Source organism: Choloepus didactylus, chromosome 10, assembly GCF_015220235.1.
Source record: "Choloepus didactylus isolate mChoDid1 chromosome 10, mChoDid1.pri, whole genome shotgun sequence".
Lineage (NCBI taxonomy): Eukaryota > Metazoa > Chordata > Mammalia > Pilosa > Megalonychidae > Choloepus > Choloepus didactylus.
In genome coordinates this window covers 118,772,534-118,780,606 of record NC_051316.1, presented here as the reverse complement: position 1 = coordinate 118,780,606, position 8,073 = coordinate 118,772,534, and the positions used below count along the sequence as shown (strand labels likewise).

At 39.9% G+C, this 8,073-nt stretch overlaps 1 pseudogene; it reads left to right on the top strand.

The window, feature by feature from the left end:
- The first annotated feature begins 6,601 nt into the window (after window positions 1-6,601).
- LOC119545358 lies at window positions 6,602-7,578 on the top strand (annotated as a pseudogene).
- The last annotated feature ends 495 nt before the right edge of the window (window positions 7,579-8,073 follow it).

Genomic DNA, 8,073 nt, shown 5'->3' with positions numbered 1-8,073 from the left:
TTTAATGGCAGCCATTCTAACCGGTGTTAGATGGTATCTCATTGTGGTCTTAATTTGCATCTCTCTAATAGCTAGTGAAGCTGAACATTTTTTCATGTGTTTCTTGGTCATTTGTATTTCCTCTTCAGAGAACTGTCTTTTCATATCTTTTGCCCATTTTATAATTGGGCTGTCTGTACTATTGTCATTGAGTTGTAGGATTTCTTTGTATATGCAAGATATCAGTCTTTTGTCAGATACATGGTTTCCAAAAATTTTTTCCCATTGAGTTGGCTGCCTCTTTACCTTTTTGAGAAATTCCTTTGAGGTGCAGAAACTTCTAAGCTTGAGGAGTTCCCATTTATCTATTTTCTCTTTTGTTGCTTGTGCTTTGGGTGTAAAGTCTAGGAAGTGTCCTCCTAATACAAGGTCTTGAAGATGTTTTCCTACATTATCTTCTAGGAGTTTTATGGTACTTTCTTTTATATTGAGATCTTTGGTCCATTTTGAGTTAATTTTTGTGTAGGGGGTGAGGTAGGGGTCCTCTTTCATTCTTTTGGATATGGATATCCAACTCTCCCAGCCCCATTTGTTGAAAAGACCATTATGGCTCAGTTCGGTGACTTTGGGGGCCTTATCAAAGATCAGTCGGCCATAGATCTGAGGGTCTATCTCTGAATTCTCAATTCGATTCCATTGATCTATATGTCTATCTTTGTGCCAGTACCATGCTGTCTTGGCAACTGTGGCTTTATAATAAGCTTCAAAGTCAGGGAGTGTAAGTCCTCCCACTTCGTTTTTCTTTTTTAGAGTGTCTTTAGCAATTCGAGGCATCTTCCCTTTCCAAATAAATTTGATAACTAGCTTTTCCAAGTCTGCAAAGTAGGTTGTTGGCATTTTGATTGGGATTGCATTGAATCTGTAGATGAGTTTGGGTAGAATTGACATCTTAATGACATTTAGCCTTCCTATCCATGAACATGGAATATTTTTCCATCTTTTAAGGTCCCCTTCTATTTCTTTTAGTAGAGTTATGTAGTTTTCTTTGTATAGGTCTTTTACATCTTTGGTTAAGTTGATTCCTAGGTACTTGATTTTTTTAGTTGCTATTGAAAATGGTATCTTTTCTTGAGTGTCTCTTCAGTTTGTTCATTTCTAGCATATAGAAACATTACTGACTTATGTGCATTAATCTTGTATCCCGCTACTTTGCTAAATTTGTTTATTAGCTCTAGTAGGTGTATCGTTGATTTCTCAGGGTTTTCTAGATATAAGATCATATCATCTGCAAACAATGACAGTTTTACTTCTTCTTTTCCAATTTGGATGCCTTTTATTTCTTTGTCTTGCCGGATTGCCCTGGCTAGCACTTCCAGCACAATGTTGAATAACAGTGGTGACAGCGGGCATCCTTGTCTTGTTCCTGATCTTAGAGGGAAGGCTTTCAGTCTCTCACCATTGAGTACTATGCTGGCTGTGGGTTTTTCATATATGCTCTTTATCATGTTGAGGAAGTTTCCTTCAATTCCTACCTTTTGAAGTGTTTTTATCAAAAAGGGATGTTGGATTTTGTCAAATGCTTTTTCAGCATCTATTGAGATGATCAATTGATTTTTCCCTTTCGAGTTTTTAATGTGTTGTAATACATTGATTGTTTTTCTGATGTTGAACCATCCTTGCATGCCTGGAATGAACCCCACTTGGTCATGGTGTATGATTTTTTTAATGTGTCTTTGGATTCGATTTGCAAGTATTTTGTTGAGGATTTTTGCATCTATATTCATTAGGGAGATTGGCCGGTAGTTTTCCTTTTTTGTAGCATCTTTGCCTGGTTTTGGTATTAGATTGATGTTAGCTTCATAAAATGAGTTAGGTAGTGTTCCATTTTTTTCAATGTTTTGAAAGAGTTTGAGTAAGATTGGTGTCAGTTCTTTCTGGAAAGTTTGGTAGAATTCCCCTGTGAAGCCATCTGGCCCTGGGCATTTATTTGTGGGAAGATTTTTGATGACTGATTGGATCTCTTTGCTTGTGATGGGTTGGTTGAGGTCTTCTATTTCTTCTCTGGTCAGTCTAGGTTGTTCATATGTTTCCAGGAAATTGTCCATTTCTTCTACATTATCCAGTTTGTTGCCATACAGTTGTTCATAATATCCTCTTATAATTTTTTTAATTTCTTCAGGATCTGCAGTTATGTCACCTTTTTCATTCATTATTTTGTTTATATGGGTCTTCTCTCTTTTTGATTTTGTCAGTCTAGCTAGGGGCTTGTCAATCTTGTTGATCTTCTCAAAGAACCAACTTTTGGTGATATTTATCCTTTCTATTGTTTTTTTGTTCTCTATGTCATTTATTTCTGCTTTAATCCTTGTTATTTCTTTTCTTCTACTTGGTTTAGGATTGGTTTGCTGTTCATTTTCTAGCTTCTTCAGTTGATCCATTAGTTCTTTGATTTTGGCTCTTTCTTCCTTTTTAATATATGCGTTTAGTGCTATAAATTTCCCCCTTAGCACTGCTTTTGCTGCATCCCATAGGTTTTGGTATGTTGTGTTCTCATTTTCATTCGTCTCTATATATTTAGCAATTTCTCTTGCTATTTCTTCTTTAAACCCACTGATTGTTTAGGAGTGTGTTGTTTAACCTCCAGGTATTTGTGAATTTTCTAAGTCTCTGATGGTTATTGACTTCTAATTGTATTCCATTGTGGTCAGAGAATGTGCTTTGAATAATTTCAATCTTTTTAAATTTATTGAGGCTTGTTTTATGTCCCAGCATATGATCTATTCTGGAGAAAGTTCCGTGGGCACTAGAAAAGTATGTGTATCCTGGTGATTTGGGATGTAATGTCCTGTAGATGTCTGTTAAATCTAATTCATTTATCAGATTGTTTAGGTTTTCAATTTCCTTATTGGTCTTCTGTCTGGTTGATCTATCTATAGGAGAGAGTGATGTGTTGAAGTCTCCCACAATTATTGTGGAAACATCAATTGCTTCCTTTAGTTTTGCCAATGTTTCTCTCATGTATTTTGTGGCACCTTGATTGGGTGCATAGACATTTACGATTGTTATTTCTTCTTGCTGAATTGCCCCTTTTATTAGTATGTAGTGGCCTTCTTTGTCTCTCAAAACATCCCTGCATTTGAAGTCTATTTTATCTGAGATTAATATTGCTACACCTGCTTTCTTTTGGCTGTAGCTTGCATGAAATGTTTTTTTCCATCCTTTCACTTTCAATTTCTTTGTGTCCCTGTGTCTAAGATGAGTCTCTTGTATGCAACATATTGATGGTTCATTTTTTTTGATCCATTCTGCGAATCTATATCTTTTAATTGGGGAGTTTAATCCATTTACATTCAACGTTAAAACCGTGAAGGCATTTCTTGAATCGGCCATCTTATCCTTTGGATTATGTTTGCCATATTTTTCCCTCTCTCTATTAATATCCTTTATTGTACCCATACCGAATCTCTTTAGTACTGAACCTTTCTCCAAGTCTCTCTGTCCTGTCTTTGTTTCTCTGTTTGTAGGGCTCCCTTTAGTATCTCCAGTAGGGCAGGTCTCTTGTTAGCAAATTCTCTCAGCATTTCTTTGTCTGTGAAAAATTTAAGCTCTCCCTCAAATTTGAAGGAGAGCTTTGCTGGATAAAGTATTCTTGGCTGGAAATTCCTCTCTCTCAGAATTTTAAATATATCGTGCCATTGCCTTCTCGCCTCCATGGTGGCTGCTGAGTAGTCACTACTTAGTCTTATGCTGTTTCCTTTGTATGTGGTGAATTGCTTTTCTCTTGCTGCTTTCAGAACTTGCTCCTTCTCTTCTATGTTTGACAGTGTGATCAGTATATGTCTCGGAGTGGGTTTTTTTGGATTTATTCTATTTGGAGTTCGCTGAGCATTTATGATTTGTGTATTTATGTTGTTTAGAAGATTTGGGAAGTTTTCCCCAACAATTTCTTTGAATACTCTTCCTAGACCTTTACCCTTTTCTTCCCCTTCTGGGACACCAATGAGTCTTATATTCGGACGCTTCATATTATCTATCATATCCCTGAGGTCCATTTCGAGTTTTTCAATTTTTTTCCCCATTCTTTCTTTTATGCTTTCATTTTCCATTCTGTCATCTTCCAGGTCACTGATTCGTTGTTCAACTTCCTCTAGTCTTGTACTATGAGTGTCCAGAATCTTTTAATTTGGTCAACAGTTTCTTTAATTTCCATAAGATCATCCATTTTTTTATTTAGTCTTGCAATGTCTTCTTTATGCTCTTCTAGGGTCTTCTTGATTTCCTTCATATCCCGTACTAGGGTCTCATTGTTCATCTTTAGTTCTTTGAGTAGCTGCTCTAGGTGTGTCTCTTCTGGTCTTTTGATTTGGGTGCTTGGGCTTGGGTTATCCATATCGTCTGGTTTTTTCATATGCTTTATAATTTTCTGTTGTTTTTGGCCTCGTGGCATTTGCTGTCCTTGATAGGGTTCTTTTAGGGTTTGTAGACCAGTTGAAGTCCTTATCTCTAATTTATCAGATCTACAGCTTCGTGGAGTACACTTTCTCTAACTAACCAGCAGGTGGCGTCCACGAGCCACCTGTTCTCCACAAGCCAGATCTCCCCTGCTTAGCCTTTTTGGTGAGTGGGGGAGTGAGTCTTGTGGGGCCCAATTGGTGTCCCAAGCTTGCGTGTGTAGTTGGTGTTGCCTGCCCTGTATGTGGGGCGTGTTTCTGGGCAGTCGGGGAGGGGGGGTGGCCCTAACAATCAAATCTCCCTGATGATCCTAGAGTTTTAAAGCTGCTGCAATAGTCTAATCCTTCAGTTCAGTCCTGCCACAGTTTGTCTCTGCCACTGACCCACAAGTCTTTGGTATTGGCGTATGGCTCCTGAGACTTGCAAGTGGGCCCCTCTTCCAGGCTGTGCACCCCGGGTCCTCTGTTGAGGGATGACTGTGCTATGTCACAGGTGACTGCCGTCCCCCCAGGGCAGTTCTGGGCTGCTGGGCTGTGTTGGGAGGCTCCCAGTCTGCTCAAATGATGGCTGAATGGGGCTCTGTTAATTCACACTGCTCCCCCTTCCCAGCTCTGGGACATTCAGCTGAGGTTGCAGGGAAGGCTAATGTCCACGCCCAGTTTTGTGGTGTGTGCCTGTTATTTGAAGCACTTCCGTCACACTGGGTTGTCTGGGGCAGCTCTGGGCTATGGGGCTGGCGATGGGCAGGAGTGTTTCCTGTCCACCAGGATGGTGGCTGTGAGCGGACACCCCCCTTTTCTTGGGAAGTTGTGTTGTTTAGTGAATTTTCTCAGCCACTGGATTATTGCCTTTTGTCTCAGAGCTCTCTTATTTCTGCTCTTGACTTGACGTGCCCAAATTTCAATTCTTTGAAGCTTTCTGTATTGAGCTTCTTAGAGTAATTGTTTTAGAAAAAGCAAAAAGGATTTAAAAAAAAAAAAAAAAAAAAAAAAAAAAAAACGGCCCTCCTCAGAGATCTAATGGGTTATTGAAATGCTAATAGACAAAGCAACCAGGGCCATTAAGGAAAGGTGCCCTGGGCAGAGAGATCAGCCTTGCTTCGGGATTTGCATATGCGCCTCAAGGCCTGATCTCCGCCCTTCCCCTTTCTGTGTTCACCAGAACTCCAAAAATCCTCTGCTTTTACTTTGGAGCTTCTCGTGTTGTTTTCCTTCTATGCCCGTCTCCTCTCTGCTGGGCTGGCTGCTCTCAGAGTCTCTGGTGTCTGGCCTCAGTCTATCTATGGTTGGAGTTTGAATCAGTAGAATGAGTTTCCGATGAGAGCAGCCACTGCAATTCTCCCTTCTCCTTCCTGGAGCTGACAGCCCCTCCTCCCCCGGGACTGAGCCTGGCAGGGAGGGGCGCGGGTCCCCTGGCCGCAAAAACTTACAGATTTCGCTGATCTCAGCAGTTCCACGTTTTCATGAGTGTTGTATGAAGTATGCCCAAAGACAGATTGCTCTGTGGTGTCCAGTCCACGCAGTTCCTGGCTTTTTACCTACTTTCCTGGAGGAGTAACTAAAACATACAGCTCACCAGTCTGCCATCTTCCTCAGGTCCTCCCCAATTGGATTTTAGAATAAAATCCAAATATTGACAATCTGGCCCCAAACTTCACCTGCTCCACCAACTGTTAGGTCCAGAGCCATTCAAGAATTCATTCATTGCAACTTTTACAAAAACTGTTTGTCCAGCTCACCTCCCCTGTTCCATAACCTGAAACTGGTCCAGTGCATCTTTCAACTACACTAAAGTCTCAGAAACTCTCATTGAGCAGCTTCCCCCAACACAGAGCTAGGAGTCTTACTCCATGTTTGCCTAGCAGCCTAATACACACTTATATCATGATATTGTAATTGCTTTTTACTTGATTGTGTCCTCTATTTGACTGTGAGTTACTTGAGGGCAGACTGTGTAATTCACCTCAAGATATACTGGGTGCCTTATAGTGTTTTTAGTAAATGTTGGATTGATGAATGACAAGTTAACCTGATGTTTCTATGGTATTGACAGGACAATGACCCTGTTGAAGTGCCCCTAAAAATTATTTGAAAGTTGGTAGAGTTTAAATCAATTAACATATACAGTATACACTTCTATTCACTGTTACAGATGAACATGAAAGAATAAAATGGGCCAGACAAATTGGACAATCATTTCAAGTTTTATTTTCCTGGGATTTACCCCCATCCCAGAGTTGAGATCATCATATTTGTGCTGTGCTTGCTAATGTATTTGATCACCTTGCTGGGTAATATTTTTCTGGTCTCCAGCAGCATTCTGGATTCTCACCTGCATGTAGCCATGTACTTCTTCCTCAGTAACCTCTCCTTTTTGGACATCTGTCACACCTCTTCTGCTCTCACTCCAATGCTGGCAAACTTTGTTTCAAGGAAAAACACCATCTCATTCTCAGCATGTGCTGCTCAGACATACTTCTCTCTTGCTCTGGGCTCCATGGAGTGTGTGCTCCTGTCCGTGATGGCCTATGACTGGTACATGGCCATCTGCAACACCCTTAGATGCTGCATCATCATGAACAGGAGGGTCTGTGTGCAGATGGCAGCTGGCTGCTGGGGGACAGTCTGCCTCGTTGCCTTAGTGGAATCAGTGTATGTGCTACAGCTTTCTCTTTGTGATAATAACATCATCAATCATTTCACCTGTGAAATTCTGGCTGTCTTCAAACTGGTTTGTTTAGACACCTCCATTGTAGAGTTTCTTATGCTGGTGATTAGCATACTTCTCCTTCCCATGCCAATGCTCCTCATCTGTGTCTCCTATGCCTTCATCCTCTCCAACATCCTGAGAATCAGCTCAGCAGTTGGAAGAAGCAAAGCCTTTTCAACATTCACAGCCCACCTGACTGTAGTGGTTTTGGTCTATGTCACAGCTCTCCTTTCCAGGTACTTGAAGCCCTCAGCTGCAGATTCACAGGAAATAGATAAATTTATGGCTTTACTCTACGTAGTTTTGACCCCAGTGTTGAATCCAATCATCTACAGTCTAAGGAATAAAGAGGTAAAAACAGCTGTGAAAAAACTGCTGTTTAGAAATCCTCTTTGTGCTCACTTAACCGTTGTAGCAAACAATATTGATAAACATTGATCAAAGGGATGTAAAGTGGTCAATGTACATTAAAACACTGGAGTGATGGGGGGAGCCACTCATTTTAAATGAGATGTGTGATTTCCTAAGTCTCTTCCTTAACTGACCACTGAAACTCTTGGATAACATAAAGATATCTTACATAAATACATACGAAACTTTTATAAAAGAAGGTTTCATGATGAGACATTACATTTTATTTTGTTTTGTGTTATAAAGACTATAAAATTCACTTTAAACATTGGTAGTCTACTGCTGAGTATTCAACCTTTTACACATGTAATATACAAATGTAATAGCTATAACAGAGTTTTGAGATAATTTATGATTAATCTCTTTCAGCTTAGCCAAATTTAGTGGAATTAGTCTACAAATTCTATAAATGTGTGGCTCTGTTTTACATTTGTGGGCATGATGTGAATGTCTATGTATAATTGTAAAAGGTGTGCACAAATATACTCTTGAATAGAAGTGTGATAGAGGAGTGCCAATCAG